This window comes from Macrotis lagotis, chromosome 1, assembly GCF_037893015.1.
Source record: "Macrotis lagotis isolate mMagLag1 chromosome 1, bilby.v1.9.chrom.fasta, whole genome shotgun sequence".
NCBI lineage: Eukaryota > Metazoa > Chordata > Mammalia > Peramelemorphia > Peramelidae > Macrotis > Macrotis lagotis.
Genome location: NC_133658.1, coordinates 223997953 through 224015981, shown reverse-complemented (window position 1 = coordinate 224015981; position 18029 = coordinate 223997953). Strand labels below are relative to the sequence as shown.

The window sequence follows — 18029 nt, the reverse complement described above, 5'->3', positions numbered from 1 at the left end:
CCACAACCAAGAATGTACTACCCTGCAAAATACAGAATATTCTATTGGGGAAAAGATAAATTTTTTACTGAAATTGAGGACTTCCAATGTTTTCTGACAAAATGATCAGAATTGAAGAGAAAAATTCAAAATGCAAGTGTCACGAGATTCATGGAAAGGTAAACAGAAAAGGGGAAATAGAAACAAATGTTTGTCAAGAACATTAAATTGAATACATTCCTAAGAGGGAAGATAATATTTGCATTCCTTAAGAATTGTATTTCTCAGTTCAATCGGTAGCAGGAGCGGAGTTGGACCCCAGAGAGCCCTGAGAGTAGCCCCACCGCCGCCGCCGGCCTAGTCACCATCACACCCCGGGAGGAGCAGCCGCTGCACCTCAACCATGAGCAGTGAGGCCGAGACCTAGCAGCCGCCCGCGGGGGTCGCCCTCAGCACCGCCGAGACCAAGCCCGGCATCACCCACAGCGGACAAGAAGGTCATCGCAACGAAGGTTTTGGGAACAGTAAAATGGTTCAATGTAAGAAACGGCTATGGTTTCATCAGCAGGAATGACACCAAGGAAGATGTATTTGTACACCAGACTGCCATAAAGAAGAATAACCGCAGGAAGTACCTTCGCAGTGTAGGAGATGGAGAGACTGTGGAGTTGGATGTTGTTGAAGGAGAAAAGGGTGCGGAGGCAGCTAATGCTACAGGCCCTGGTGGTGTTCCGTATGCAGCCGACCGTAACCATTACAGACGTTATCCACGTCATAGGGGTCCTCCACGGAACTACCAGAGGAATTACCAGAGTAGTGAGAGTGGGGAAAAGAACGAGGGATAAGAGAGCGCTCCAGAAGGCCAGCCCCCAACTACGTCGTCCCTACTGCGGGCGACGGTTCCCACCTTACTACATGCGGAGACCCTATGGGTGTCGACCACAGTATTCCGACACTCCTGTGCAGGGAGAAGTCATGGAGGGAGCTGACAACCAGGGTGCAGGAGAACAAGGTAGACCAGTGAGACAGAATATGTATCGGGATTATAGACCACGACTCAGCAGGGGCCCTCCTCGTCAAAGACAGCCTAGGGAGGAAGGTAATGAAGAAGACAAAGAGAACCAAGGAGATGAGCCCCAGGGTCAGCTGCCACCTCAACGTCCGTACCTCCCCGTAACTTCAATGACCCACGCAGACGCCCAGAGAACCCTAAACCACAAAATGGCAAAGAGACAAAAGCAGCCGAGCCACCAGCTGAGAACATGTCCGATTCCGAGGCTGAGCAGCTCGGGGCTGAGTAAATGCCGGCTTACCACCTCTACCATCATCCGCTTTAGTCATCATACAAGAAGAAAGAATGTGAAATTCCAGCAATAATAAGAAATGAGCAAAAGGTTTGGAACAGAAGACCTAAGTGCTTGCTTTTTGCTATTGACCAGATAACTAGAACTCTCTGCATTATCTATGCAGCATGGGGTTTTTATTAATTTTACCTAAAAATTTCTCTTTTGGGGAATGACAAACATGTTTTTTAAAAAGCCTGGTTTTCTCAATACACCTTTAAAGGTTTTTAAATTGTTTCATATCTGGTCAAGTTGAGATTTTAAAGAACCTCATTTCTCTTAGGATATTTAAAAGGTTTCATATATTTGAAGAGATTGTAACTAGGGGATATGTGTATGGTTAGTCCTTGTCCTTTGTTATTGAAGAAGATCAAAATGATGTCATTATGTTTAAAACAGACCAGTATGAACTTAGAATGCTCTATCACAAGGCAGGTGCAAATAATCTAGGGGAAAATTTGGGGCTTTTAAAGTTATATATTTCATATTTTCTTTGAATTATTTTAAATATTCCTTGCTCATAATGTTCAACACTTTCTCTGATGAGGGCACTCTATGCTGGACATTTCTGTGTCAGTATTTCCCATGCATTAAAATCAATTCTAAATTTGAGGCAATCAGGTGGAATCAAGAGGACCCAGTTCAAATTCAGGATCAGACACAATACTTTTTTAACTATTTAACTTTGAGCAAATCTCTTAATCCCATTCCTTTACAAAAATTGGGAGAGAGAGAGAGAGAGAGAGAGAGAGAGAGAGAGAGAGAGAGAGAAAGACGAGAGAGAGAGAGAGATTCTCAGTGCTCAGAATATTTAGAGACTATATACATAATTTAAACAGAAGTAACATTACTTTACTAAATATCTTAGTTAAGGAGATTGCATGAAGTTTCAATTCATGAAGATTGTGTTTCCATGGAGGGTACTTGAAAAGGAAATAAGGCATAAAGTGATTAAAATTTGCTTTGATTTAAGACTCTTCAGAAAGGGATTTCTAATGAGATAGAAGAGGGGAAGGTACTATATAAACTATGAGGCAATACTACTTATCAATGAATCAATCAACCTTTGAGAATAGTACTTCTAACAGGACAGATAAAAGGAATATAGTTTGACAAGGGCTTGTAAGTACAAGACAGGATTAAAACAATAAAAACAACATAAAGAGGAAGACTATACTAGGAGAAGGTTAGACATTAGTGAACAAACAGCACCAGGTTAAAAGGCTCAAAGACCTATTATAATATAGGGAAAGAAGAGAGGATGTGAACACTGAGTAAATCCTACTCAATACATTTGGTCCAGAGAGGGAATAATATAAATTTCCAATTGGTTTTGAAAAAAAAATCTATATTCTCTTTCAGGAAAGTAGTGGTGGGGGCAACACTGGGGGAAAAGGGGGAAAGAAAAGGGAAGAAGGAACTGATAAAAGGGAAGAGGAAGGTCAAAGTGAAGGTAAACTTAAAGTTGAAATTTAAAGAAAAATTAAAGGGGAAGAAGAGCAAACTAGTAATGCTAAAAAAAGACAAAAGTATAAATGGGGAAAGGTCGTATCTAGGGAGATATACGATTAATCATCTTAACTGAAAATGTGAATTGGATGAACTCTTCAATAAAATGGAAGTAAATAGGAGAATAGGTTAAAAACCATAGTCCTACAATATATTGTTTTCAAGAAACACTTTTGAAGCAGAGAGAGAGATACACAGGTAAAAGAAAAAGGCTGGAGCAAAATATATTATGCTTCAGCAGAAGTAAAAAGTAATAAATCAAGGGTAGCAATCCTGATCTCAGAAAAAGCAAAAGCAAAAATATATCACATTAAAAGGGATAAAGAAGGAAACGGAATCTTCTTAAAAGGCACCACAGGCAATGAAATTATAACATTATTAAACATATGTGCACAAAGTGGTATAGCATCCAATTTCTCAGAGAATGATCTGAATGAATGACAAGGAGAGATAGACAGCAAAACTTTAATAATGGGGGATCTCAACTACCCTATTTCTGAACAGTTAAATGTAAACACAAAATAAACAAGAAGGAAGTTAAAAAGGTGAATAAAATCTTAGATATGATACATGCTCCAAATTATTTTTGATTAGAAAAATGCAAATTAAACCAATTATAAGGTAGTACCACATATCTATCAGATTGGCTAAGATGAAAAAAAGCAAAATGATCAATGTTGGAGAGGTTGTAGGAGGATTGGGACAGTAATGCTTTCTTGATTGCATTAATGCAATCATTCAGGAGAGCAATATGGAACTCTGCCCAAAGAGCAATAAAACTGATCAAGGCCTTTTAAACAGAAATACCAACACTAGGCCTATATCTAGAAGAAATTATAAAAAATGGGAAAGTTCCACATGTTCCAGAATAATTGCATCAGCTCTTTTTGCAATGGCAAACAATTGGAAATGGAAGGGATGTCCATCAATTGGAGAATGGCTAAACAAATTATGGTATATGAATTTTATTTATTCTATAAGAAACAGTGAATTTTAAGGCTCTAGAGAAGCATGAAAAATAATTCAGGAACTATTGCTGAGCAAAGGGAACAGAACCAAGAGAACATTATGCATAAAAAACAACAATAATTGTGAGTTGATCAACTTTGATGGCTGCTGCTCCTCTCAGTGGTTTATAGATCTAGAACAACCTTGGGAGACCTGTTATGAACAAAACCAACTTCATTCAGATGAAAACAACAGAAACAAAAATAAAAATAAACAAGGAATCTCAATGAATACTATATTTGCTTTGTAAAAATTTATCTTATTTTTTTTTCTTCTTATTCCATGGCTTTTCTTTCTTTTCCTTTAGGCTAATTCCTCATAAACAAATGTCTAATATGTAAACATGTTAAACATAAATGCACATGCACAGCATTCACTAGACTGTCATTGAGAGGAGAGGAGTAGGAAGGGAGGGTAGAAGAAAATTCTGTACCTTATGAATAGACAAATGGATGATTGTTGAAAACTTTCATAACATGTAATTAAAAATAATAAAAAATCAATCCAAAAGGAAAAAAAAGGAAAAGCTAGAAGGAACAGTTGAAAAACTGCTAATATTCCTTATATTTAGCCTGGTGAATAAAAAGACCCAATTGCTGCTTGTATTGTATTTGAAAAGATAATTAAATTTGCTTTTGGTTCTTAACTGGAGAATGAGGAGCCTATATTGACAGTACATCAAAGTGAAGAGAGCATTGAACTTGGAGTTAACATGACCTATGTTCAAATCTTTATTTCATGTACTTGCTATTTGTTTGACTGATGAATTTGTTTAACTTCATAACTTCATTCCAAAGAATTATGTGGTTAGCCAAAATGATGTCTAAAATTCTTTCCAGATATAAATCAACAATTTACAAATTTACAAATCTTTACATTAAAAATCAAATTTAAGTTTCATCTAAAGGAAAACCTCCCAATAATTTGACTTTTTCAAATACAAAATGGGATGCCTCAACTTATCTCAGGTGTTATTTCATTTCCCTTTAGCTAAAGAGATGATCTCTTGTCAGGTATTGGATAGAAGCAATCCCTTTGTTGGGTATAGATTGAAATAGATGACTATTAAAAAGCTAAACAAATCTAAACTTTTATTTTTCTAGGTAAAATGATCGAGTAATGTGCTAGATTGATCTGTCCTTACCTTTAAGAGCAGCACACTCTATTTATAATCTTCTCAAATCGGCATGAGACAAATATATATATTTTTAATTGGTGACTCTTTAAGAAGAATCATTTTCCAGTGGAGTTATAAAATAACTGCAATTGTGTTGGAATTTCCCCAAGGAAGCTCTAATGCTCTTTCTAATTCTTTGATTCTCAGGTTTTTATTGACCTATGATATTATTTAGAAACCAAAGACTTGACACCTAAAAAGTTAATAATAAACATATTTCTATATCACATTCAGTTTAGCAAGTACTTTCCAACAGCCTGGTGTGTTAGATGGGAAGGTATTATTCCAGTTTTGTAGATGAGGAATACAGATGAGAATTTCAAGTAGTCCAGCTGAGGCAAAAAAGTTGGTTGAATTACTAATTTGGGATATGATCTCAACCATATCAATGATGAGTTTAGTTTCTTCTATATAATGCCGCTTTTCACTGCCATTCTTTTGATTAAAATATCACATAAGTGATTTTGGGAGTCTTTTTATATTCATTTTAGTGTTGCCATCAAATGATGGAAAAAAGGATAGTACTTATTGTCAGTAATTTGTACAGGTCTGCAGTCAGATAATTGGAACAGGCTTCTAATTTCTATTACAAGTATTATTGGTGCCATTTCCCTGACATGGAAAGATTACAGATGGAAGATTACAGATCTTCAGTCCTTAATGTGCTTATTTAGGCACTTCCTATATACTTGAAAACTTTAGATTTTACCGTTATCAGCCTCATCTCTAGAAAGTAAATGCATTTTCTTTGTTCTTCTCATATGCAAAGTCTTCAAAATGGGGGGGAAATCATCAGAAAATGAAGTAGAGTTTGCCTTCAAAAATACTGCATGTAGTGCTTCACACGTAGGAGTGAAGTACCGTACCTTGTAAGGTGTACTTTGCAAGGTAATCATCACAACTTTCCTTGGATTGGTTCTCAGTGCCATTTTCTATGGGCTAAAAACTATGATCCTACTAGAATTCAGAACAGAGCCCGCGTGCTATTTTTCCTGACCAACAACCAGTGTTTCAGCAGCGTCTCTGCAGTGGAGCTTTTGGTTGTGGAAAAAAGCTATTTATTCATGAGTATGTCAGGGGATATTATAGAGTGTCTTCATATTTTTTTGTGAAAGTGTTATCTGATTTGCTACCCATAAGAGTATTGCCCAGCATCATATTCACTTGCATAACTTATTTTATGTTAGGACTGAAACCAACAGCAGGGGCCTTCTTCATCATGATGTTCACCTTGATGATGGTCGCCTACACTGCCAGTTCTATGGCTCTGGCTATTGCTGCAGGTCAGAGTGTGGTGTCTGTGGCCAATATCTTAATGACCATCTCATTCGTTTTCATGATGATATTTGCAGGGTTGTTGGTCAATATCCAAACTGTTGAGCCCTGGCTTTCATGGCTACAATATTTCAGCATTCCCCGATATGGTTATACAGCTCTACAACATAATGAATTTATGGGCCAAAACTTTTGTCCCAATATCAACCCAACTCCCAACAGTACCTGTAAATATGCAATATGCTCTGGAGAAGACTTTTTGAGGAACCAAGGCATTGACCTCTCTGACTGGGGTTTGTGGCAGAACCATGTTGCCTTGGCCTGCATGATTGTCATCTTCCTCACCATTGCCTACCTGAAATTGTTGTTTATGAAGAAGTTTTCATAAAACATTTTGTGAAATACAATGTGATTCAGTCTCACAAAACATTTTTGATTACTGTAAGATACTGTAAGATTAAGTTTTTCTTGTTGAAGAATTACTCCCATTTAAATTGGATTTAATTTTACTGTGATTACCTGTATCTCTGCAGTTTATGTTTGCTATGAAGCTTTTACAGAAATTATGTTTGCAAAATATTAATATCAGAGAGAAACACCAATGTAAGTTAATGATATTGTATATACTTCTCAGTTTATAGACTCAATAAGTTAATGGAAAAGACTATGTTTAACTCATCGATCTGGCACTGATCAGTAAATGATAAGTAATAATTATTTGCACTACTGTAATAGGAACTCATGTCCTGAGACATGAAGTTTTATATATTTGAGCCTGTCATGACAACCATTGACCAAAATTATTGCCCTTTAATAAAATGATTAAAATAGAAAAAAAATACCGCATAGATTAACTACCATGTTAGGAAAGTTTTCTGAAACCAATAATAGCAAAAAAGTAAGGTAGTTGGTCATTATTACTTTTTATACATTATATTATATAATACCTGAAACATTTAGATTATAGCTATACAATGTTATACTAAAGACATTTTCATTGGTGTGAAATTTATATAGCTCCAAAAAGCTGTTTTTGATGTAAACGTATAATTCAAAAGGAAGAAGGGGATAGTTGTTAAAAAAATGAGAGAGAAAAGGATCATTGTTGATTTTGTTTCTTAATACTCATTAAAATAAAGAAATTATAAATTCTACAAAAGTAATGTAAATTTTAGGAGGAAATGACCACTCAAAAGAGAAGAAACCTGGATCTTCTTTTATTTATGCCTTTAATTTGAGATGTGCACATTTCAAAAGACAAAGGAAAACTAGGTGGGAGTCTTTGATGTAAAAATCTCAATGTAGTTAGGTTATATTTTATGCCTCAAACATTATTTATCATAAATTTTTTTGTAAAAAAGCTCTAGAATTAGCAAAGGCAAGCTAAATTAATGACAAGACTCACAAGATAAAATTCAATTGATGTAAGTCTAAATATTTGTGACTGACAAATAAATTTGACTAGTAAAGAAAAAAGCAAAAAATAATTGTATATATAGGACATTTGTTGATTTTATTTAAATTTAATATTAGTGATCTTTTTCATTTATTTATATTCATTTTCAATATTATATGTCTTCTCCTTTGGATTCTCTGTTGTAACAAAAAAAAACAGTTACATTCAGTCAACAGACAAGATTCCTTTTATGGCGTAATATTGCAACATTCTTTGATAATAGTGTCATTTCCTCAACAAGGGACAATCATTTCATCAGTTCCTCTCTGTGAACAAGATTGATGAAGGTCAATAATTTTCCTTTTAATGTTTCTACTGTAGCACATGTAATGCATTAGGTAGGTGATATTCTCCCAATAACTACTAGTAGATTAGGTCATCAAGGCTTTCTTTTAACCCAAAAGCCTAGGAAGAGAGGAGTAGATGAGGCTGCTAATGCTAAAATGTATGGACCCGCCCATTGATTTTCCCCTATAATTAGCAGTTGCTATCAATTTATCAACCAAATAAAATTACTTTTTGAAATGTATATTGGGATTATATATATATATATATTATATATTATATATATATATTATATATATTATATGCTGGGATTATAACCACATTTGATACAAGCATATGCCAAACTAAAAAACTAGTTTGTAGTCCTGGAGACATGGTCTCAAATTGATTCTACTTGTTTGTAAAGGACATAACTCAGAAGTCATGGGGGTCTTCTTGTTGTAGTCCTCAAGAGTCTTAAACATGGTACAGCTTTTTAGCAAATTCCATGAAGAATTTGAAAATTAATTTCTTCACAATCTACGTAGTTAGTTTTTGGATGTCTATATAATCATGGAGTTGCCTAAGATGGATGTGTAGGATACTGTCCAAATCTTCAGCCTTTCTAAATTTACAAGGTCATTGTATGGTCAAAAGGCACAATTTGCCTCCCCAAGCAATATACTCTTAGGGATTTGGCTGGAACTTCTTTCTCCTCTAAAATGACAGGCACTCAAATATAAGATTTTAAATCATATTGTCATTTTACAGAAAACTTCTAAAGTTTGCAAGGTAATTGATTGATGAAAATTCTCACCTGATAAAAATATCAAGGTTTTTAATGCTTTATTACTTTTAAGTACAGTGGATTGACTAAAACAACCTCTAACCTTATAATTCAATAAAATTTTTTCTTGATATTGCTTATTGCTTTTGTCTGTGTTCATCACTCTTCATTAATTCATATCAGGCTTATTACACTTCTCTGAAATGCGGCTGATTGGTGGAGCCAAGATGGCAATATGAAGGTAGCCCATTCCTGGAGCTTTTCCCTACCAAATATAAATGAAACCCTCTTTTTTTGACATTTGAGCCCCAGTCACCCCCAAGAAAAAGAGAAGAGTCAAAGCAGTTTTCAGCAGTAGACATTGTGGATGATCTTTAATTAAAGTCTGTGATTTAAGGGAAAAATGGGAAGTAAAGCTCAGGAGGTGGGAGAGTGGGAAAGCCAGCAGGAGGGTTTTAGCCATGGTACAATCCAGATCCTGATAGTTTGACAACAGCAGAGGTCAAAGCACCTAGAAAGCAAACCAATTGGGAAGATCCCAACCCTAAAAATGTCAACCCTGGGAGCAGCCGGGTAAAAGACAGGACCAAGTGAAGAAGAAACCACCGCAAAAAACATAACTTGGAAATAAAGGAAGAAACAAACCTTTGCAAAGGCAAGGCATGGATTGTATAGGCAACATCTTGGCCAACAGAAAGCCCCAGAAAAAAATAAAAAGCTTCCATCTATACAGACCTAAAACAACAAAGATGAGCAGAAAAGCTAAAAGAATGCTCACTATAGAAAACTTCTTTACAGACAAAGATGAAAGCAATGTCAAGGCTGAAAAAGAAATCGGTAAAAAAAAAAAATCACTCACAGGGGAAGTATCAAAAAGTCTATAAATTGAAATCAAAAACAAAAGCTCATCAAAGAGCTTAAAAATAATTTAAAAACCAAAGACAAAAGGAAGAAGAAAAATGGAAAACAGAAATGAGAATTCAACCTTTTAAAAAAGGAAACAAAAAAGGTAATTGAAAGAAATAAAACTCTAAAAATTAGAATTGAACAAATAGAAACCAATGAATCTATGAGACTACAAGATTCCATCAAAAAAATTAAAAGGCTGAAAAAATTGATAAAAAAGTAAAATATTTTTTTTAGGGAAAATAAATGATCTGGAAAATATATCCAGGAAAGACAATCTACCAATCATCAGATGACCAGACAGCCTAGATAAAAAAAAGAACCTGAAAAACATTATGCAGGAAATTATAAAGGAAAACTGTCCAAATCTGCTAGCACAAGAAAACAATATAACCTTTGAAAAAATCCACAGAAGCCATCCAGAGAGAGAACTCAGGATTAAAAACTCCAATGGCTGTTATGGCCAAATTCCAGAACTCTCAAATAAAGGAGAGAATATTGGAAACAGCAAAATGAAAACAATTTGAATAAAAAAGAAACACAATTAGACTCATGCAAGACCTCTCAGTCTCAATAGTGAGGGTTTGGAAGACCTGGAATACCATATATCGAAGATCAAAGTACTTGGGATTACAACCGAGAATATACTACCCTGAAAAATTCAGCATATATAGTCAGGGAAAAGGATGGATGTTCAATGAAATAGAGGACTTCCAGAATTTCCTACCACAAAGACCAGAACTGAATAGGGAATTCAACTACCAACTAAGGACTCAAGAGTTGCAGAAAAAGGTAAATGTAAAGGGGACGGAAAAAAAAAAAAAACAACACAAAACAAAACAAATGTTGGTCAAGACCATCAAATTGTATAGCACTCTAAAAAGGAAGATATAGCAATTCTAATTCTTGAGAACTTTACTTCTCTTAGGATAATTAAAGAGTAAAATGTAATTGAAGAAATTTAACTTAAAGGATTTGGGTTTAGTTGGATCTTTCCCTTCCATTGAAGAGGTCCAAGATGACTTCACTAGGTTTGAGACAAAAAGCCCTGATGAAAAGCAGGAGTCTTAAATTTGAATTTAAGTGTCCCATTATCCTTTGACCCACTTTCATTGTGATGTGTTGACAAAAGTTTAATACTTTGCTTAATGAGGGCATCATAAACTGGGTTAGTGTCCCTAAAACTTATAATCATTTTTAAAGTTCTCCCAGTACTTAGAGATCTTTAAGATACTTGCAGTTAATTAGATCAGGGTTTGACTTAATCCATGCTTCTTTTAACAGGGGATTAAGTACCCTGTTAGGGACTGGTGTGTGGGGGAGTGCTATAAAAATATCATCACCTGGTGTCCCTGAGCACCAGTCTTATTTTCCTAAATGCCATGGAAGGGGAAGTGGACCAGGGACTGGGGAGGATAATTAAGCACTTGCATTCTGGTGAATAAATGCACACCTTCATGTACAAAAGGAGAACTTGTCTTCCTTGTCTCCTGCCCCTTCAACACTTGCCTGGGGAAGGTTTAGGGAATCTGGAAAGGGATTCAACAGTACCCTGGATGGTGAAGGGGGTAAAGTGTGAGAGAAAATGGCTTTGCTTCACCTAAGGAAGTGTTAAGTACCCTTGGGGTGAGGAGAGAGGGTGAAAGAAAATAGGTCTGGGGATAGGGACACAAATAGTTCAAGAAATGATTTGTCTTTGGATGATACTTTGACTCATGAGGAAATTTGCGTTTCTTTGCAGGATGCTAGAAAAGGGGGTGAGATAAAAAAATGATTATAATTATAATTGGATATAATTTGAGAAAATCCTGTTTGTAAAGAAATCAAGTAATCTGTGATATTTTGATACAATATGAAATTATCAATGAAACATCAAACTGTGATTGCTGATACTTGGATAATAGTGCCAGAGCAATAAATAACACCAGATGAAGAGGCAAAAAGATATATAATTTTAGAGGAAAGGAAGGGAGAACTCTGAGTATGACCTCTCAGTAAATTCTATACAATAGATTTGGCTCAGAAGGAATAAGATACATTCCCACCTGGATTTAAAAATTTATCCCCATCTACTGGGAAGGGGAAGGGAGGAATGGGAAATGGAAAGATAAGGGAAGAAGGGACTGAGAAAAGGAAAGGTGAAGGCAAAAGTGAAAATAAACTGAAAGTTAATTTTTGTTTTGTTTTGTTTTAGGCAATGGGGTTAAGTGACTTGCCTAAGGTCACACAGCTAGGTAATCATTCAGTGTCTGAGGCAAGATTTGCGCTCCTGCCTCCATGAAGGTACTCTATCTACTCTGCCACCTAGCTGTGTCTGAAAGTTAAATTATTAAAAGAGAAGTCTGAAAGGGAGAAAAATTTTAGTGAGGAGGAATAAGAGGAAAGGAAAGAGAAAAAATTTAATGGAGAAAGATAGCAGGGAGAGATATACAGAATTAGTATTTTTAACTGGAAATGTGAATTGGATAAAGTGACCCATAAAATGGAAGAGGATAACAGAATGGATTCAAAACCAGAATCCTACAATATGTTGTTTACGAGAAACATGTTGAAAGCAGAGAAATACACACAAGGTAAAAGTAAAAGGTTGGAACAAAATATATTATGCCTCAGCTGAAGTAAAAACAAATTTGGGATAGCGGTCCTGATCTTAGATAAAGCAAAAGCAAAACACAATTTCATTAAAATGCATAAGGAAAGAAACTACATATTCTTAAAATGCACCATTGGTAATGAATATAAATCATTACTAAGCATGTATATGCCTAGTAGTATAGCATCCAAATTCCTAGAGGGAAAAACTGAGTGAATTCCAAGGAGACATAGACATTAGAACTTTAATAAAGGGGAAACTCAATCTCCCTCTGTCAGAACTAGATAAAACTAACCACAAAATAAACAAGAATGAAGTTAATAAAATGAATGAAATCTCAGAAAACTTAGATATGATAGACCTAGAAAAAACAAAGGAAATAGGAAAGAATATATCTCTTTTTCTCATCAGTATATGGCACCTATGCCAAAATTGACTCTATATTAGGGCAGAAAAGTATTTTAATCAAATGAAGAAAAGGCAGAAAAAAATAGCATACACTTTTCAGATGATAATGCAATAAAAATTACATATCATGATAGAAACATAAATCAAAAAGTAATTGGAAATTAAATAACTTGCTCTTAAACAATGGGTGGATCAAGCAGCAGTTAATAAAAATAATCAATAATAATATTATCCAGAAAAATATTACTAAAAAAACATTGTAGTAAAATTTATGGCATCCAGCCCCAGGGCAGTTTTGAGGGAAAACATTATATCTCTCATCATCTATATGAAGAAAATAGAGAAAGAAGAGGTCAAAGAATTGTGGATGCAACTAAAAAAGCTAGAAAAAGAACAAATGAAAGTTACCCAATTAAATACCAACTTAGAAATTCTGAAAATCAATGGAGATATTTATAAAATTGAATGTAAAGAAACCATTGATCTCAAAAATAAAACTAAGAGTTGGTTTTAGGAAAATGCCAATAAAATAGATAAAATCTTGGCTAATCAGTTTTTTTTTTTTAAAAGATATAAGATAACCAAATTGGTGAATTAACCACAAACTAGGAGGAAATTACAGAGATATTTCAGAGCTAATCTTTCAAATTGCATACCAATAAATTGGGTATTTTGAGTAAAATGGATGAATATTTACAAAAATACAAACTGCCCAGAATAACAGAAGAAATTAAAGAAACCATCAATAATCTCGCAAAGAAAAAGTCTCCATTCCAGAGGAATTTACAAGTGAATTCTACCAAATATTTAAGGAACAATTAATTCCTATTCTACATAAACTCTTCTTAAAAATAGTAGAAGGGGTTCTGCTAATGATACAAACATGGTGCTGATAACAAGCAATTACCAAAACAGATAAAGAAAATTATAGACAAATTTTCCTCATGAATATTGATGCAAAAATCCTAAATAAGATTTTAGCAGTGAGACTACAAGTTATTATGCAAAAATCTTAAATCAAATTTTAGCAGTGAGACTACAGAATGTTATTAACAGAATAATACACCAAGATCAGGCAGAATTTATACCAGATAGGCAGGAATGTTTCAAAAATAGGAAAACATTCAACATAGTTGAACATATCAAAGCAAAACCGACAGAAATCATATGATTATCTTAATAGATGTTGAAAAAGTCTTTGATAAAATACATCATCCATTCCTATTAAAAACACTAAAGTTTAGGAATAAATGAAGTTTTTCTTAAAAAATAATAGTATTTATCTAAAATCATCAACAGATATTATATGTGATGGGAATCACTCAGAACTTTCCAATAAAATCAATAAATGACTACAGAAATCCACTATTTTACAAACTCAAACATAAGCTTCTTGGATAAGAAATCATTATTTGACAAATATTTTTGGGGAAACTGGAATATAGTACAGCAAAAACTAGGCATGTAAGGGCAAAATGGGCACAGTATTTCAACATAAAGGGTGACATCATAGATAAATTAATAGACCATGACTTACTCTACCCATCAGAACTATGGAAATGGGAGAAATTTGTTATCAAACAAGAATTAGAGTACATTATATACTGCAAAATGAATGATTTTGACTACATTAAACTAAAAAATTTTTTGCAGTAATAAATTCAATGCTGCCAAAATTAGAAGGAAAGCAGAAAGTTGGGAAACAATCTTCACAACTAAGAGTTCTGATAAAGATTTCATTTCTAAAATATATTGAGAATTGCATCAAATTTGTAAGGTTACAAGTTATTCCCCAATTGATAAATGGTCAAAGGATATAAATAGTTTTCAAAGGAAGAAATTAAAGTTTCATATAAGCACATGTGAAATGCTCCAAATCATTATTCATTAGAGAAAAATGAAAATTAAAACAACAATCAGGTATCAACTCACACCTATCAGTTTGGGCAAGATGCGAAAAATGGCAAATGATCAATGTTGGAGAGGTTGTGGGAGGATTGGGACATTGATGCATTGCTGATGGAGCTGTGAATGAATGCCACCATTATGGAAAGCAATATGGAATTATGCAGAAAGAGCAATAAAACTGTTCATACCTTTTGACCCAGCAATTCCAATTCTATGTCTATATCCAGAAGAAATTTTTAAAAATGGACAAAGGCCTACAGGTTCCAAAATATTTATAGCAGCTCTTTTTGTAGTGGCAAAGACTTAGAAATTTAGGGGATGCCTATCATTTGCGGAATGGCTAAACAAGTCATAGTGTATGAATACTATGAAATTTGTTCTATATGAAATATCTTCTATGAGAAATTATAAGTGGTTAAACTCTAGAGAAGCATGGAATGACTACTAGGATCTTATGCTGAGCAAAGGGACCAGAACCAAGAGAACAGTGTTCACATTAAAAATATTATGAGATAATCAACCTTAATGGAAGCAGCTCCTCTCAGCAGTTCAGAGAGCTAGGACAACTGTAGTAGAATGGTTATGGAAAAATTATATCCCCATCCAGAGACAGAAAAACAAAACAAAACAGGGAAAAAGGCAAAAAAAGAGAAAAAAAAACAACCCTTCAGAATCTAATGAACATTTTATGAAAATTGTCTCTTATGTACCTCTTTCCATTAATCCATATTACTCATATTAAAAATGACTAATATGTAAACATGTTTATCAAAAATATGCATGTACAATGTTAACCTGAATGTTCATCGCTGATGGCAGGGAGGTAGGAAGGAAGAGTAGAAGGAAATTTTGTAACTTAAAAATATTCATGTGCATAAGGATGAAAAATAAATAATTTAAAATTTAAAAAGTGAAATGGTGAGGGACAAGGCAGAGTGAGGTGAGGCAGAAGGAGAAGAGAGAAAAAGAAAAGCAAAAGAGACAAAAATATGGAAAGTAAAAAAGAAGGAAAGGAAAAAGAAAAGGATAGAGGAAAGGAAAGGTAGCCAATTTTACAAATAAGTAAGTGTGGCTCTGAGTTTCATCTTTATTGGTACTTGGAATTTCCTAACCTAGATTTTCCCTCTAACAAGGAAATTAAAATCAAAATTGAGGCTACCTTTAATTCTTAATTATGTTTGCTCCATTAGACTATTGGGTCCCTGAAAAAATGAATGATTAGTTTTTTGTAATATGCCCAGCATCTAATAGAGCATCTTGTCCTTTGTAGTACAAGTTACAGTATCTTATTTAAGATGGTGACCATTCATAAAAAATCAGTTAAAGCTAAAAGGTTCAGATATATATGTGTGCATGTATGTATTTGTATTTATGCATATATACACATACATACATACACATTTACAAAACTGTAGTCATGCATACACACAAGAATAAATATGTATATAAATACATATATATGTATATATTATGTATAAATGACAAATTATTTCCTCTGTTGTAGATAAATATTGTGATACCTGAATGGAGAGAGAAAAGAATATTGTTTTAATAAAAGCTGCTAAAATATGTAAGTGAATAAATAGCTTTTAAATGAAGTTTGATAAGTTTTGGAGAGAAAATAAACTTTTTAAAATATTAAGACAAATTATCTTGTAAAATGTAGGTTGATGCTTTTTAGATATATTTTATATTTTATAAAGGTAAAGAAAAAACTTATATTTTTTTAAAAAGCCAGAAAATGTTGAGTATAAAGAAACAATTTCAGAGTTACTGTTTTGAGAATTTCAAGTTGCAAGGTATTCTGATTCCACACCTCATTTGCACTTATCTATTTCTAAATTTCAGGAATAAAACTAAGACAAAAGGGAGAAATAACACAAATTTAGATACCATTGCATGTGATATTTAAATAAATGTAAATTTCAAGTAGGAATGATTAAATGAAAGCTAAATCAGTGAGTTACAGGAGACTCTAATTTAAGTCCCTCAGAAAGACTGAATCTTGAAAACAGAAGATATTAACTGTAGCTTGAGTGGGAAAGACATTTCAGGTCCTAAAAGAAAGGAAAGGAAAAGCAGCAGGATTGGGGAGAGAGAAAGGGAGAATAGCCCTTTCAGATCTCAATATGTGAAGAGGACAGCTGTTGAAGCAATCAGGTGGCAATAGCTTTCAAGAGGCAGGTCCTGATTGATCTTGATATCATTGGGCACAGTTTCATTTATAGATACTGGTCTAAAATGATCAGAAGATTTTAGGAAAGGTGAAGCAACTCAAAAAACTCATTCCTTTTTCCTGGGCTTACCCCCTACCCTAAGCTATTTAAGAAAAAAATAATCAGAAAGCAACAATAGAGATTTTGTCACTGTTGTGTAGTGAGACATATTGAAATTTAACTGAATGTCACAGAATTCAAATGAGTGAAGAACATAGGTTGGTTAACTTTGCCCAGAAAGTTAAAGTGAAATGTGTTTTGACCTTAATTCTGATTAGCATGGTTTTGAATGACGATCTGATTAGTTTGGTTTGCTTTGTTAAAAGAGAGAATTATATCTCTCTTGCTGCAGTGTCTTTTTGCTACAATCTGATTAGATAATATAGACTTGAGGTAAGTAAATAGTTATATGGATTACTGGTTTGTATTGTCTAGACTGCCAGACTAATGGACTGTGCAGTTCTCATTCTTAAGTGAACTAAATTAAATGCAAATTAAAAAGTAATGCTTCTCCAACTTCTCTGGTGGACTTATGATACAGAAAACAACTCACCGAGAGACAGAGCCATTGAAATCTGAGCACAGACTGAAGTACATTTTTTTTCCTCTCTTTCTTTTCTTAAGGTTTCTCATGTTCTTGGGGGGGAGGGCATTTATGTTTATTCTTATGTTTACTCTTATAACATTCAATTTACATCAGTGTATGGCATGGAAACAATGTAGAGAATGTCAGACAGACTTCTGGGGGGGAGGGAAGAGAGGAGGGGGGGAAAATTGTAAAATTCAGAGCCTTCCAAAAAATGATGGGTACATATTACTATTGTGTATAATTGGAAAAACAAATAAAATGTTAAAATGTTAAAAATTTTAAAAAATTAAAAAGATGGAAAAGTAATGCTTCTTAATGCCTTTTTTTAGGGAGAGAGTAAATCAAAAGAACTTTTAAATAACTATGTGGAAAAGAATTTTTCCAGCTGAGAGCAATGAAAAGGAGCATTAAAAAGAGTTTGCAGAGATGTTTTTTCGGTCGTACATATTTTTGTGAGTCTAAAGTCTAGAATTTTGAAATACCCAAACACGAGTTTTTCTCCTTCATTTACTTCTTTGGTAGATGTCTTTAATGGTAGGTCTAGATTTTCCAAATATTCCAAAAATTTTCCAAAGTTGAATGATTTGGTAAAAGTCACACATATATATGGA

General features: G+C 33.9%; 2 pseudogenes; both read left to right on the top strand.

Moving 5' to 3' along the window:
* Nucleotides 1–382: 382 nt before the first annotated feature.
* On the top strand, nucleotides 383–1513 carry LOC141515282 (Y-box-binding protein 1 pseudogene; annotated as a pseudogene).
* A 3324-nt stretch (nucleotides 1514–4837) lies between these two features.
* LOC141522219 (broad substrate specificity ATP-binding cassette transporter ABCG2-like) lies at nucleotides 4838–6732 on the top strand (annotated as a pseudogene).
* The last annotated feature ends 11297 nt before the right edge of the window (nucleotides 6733–18029 follow it).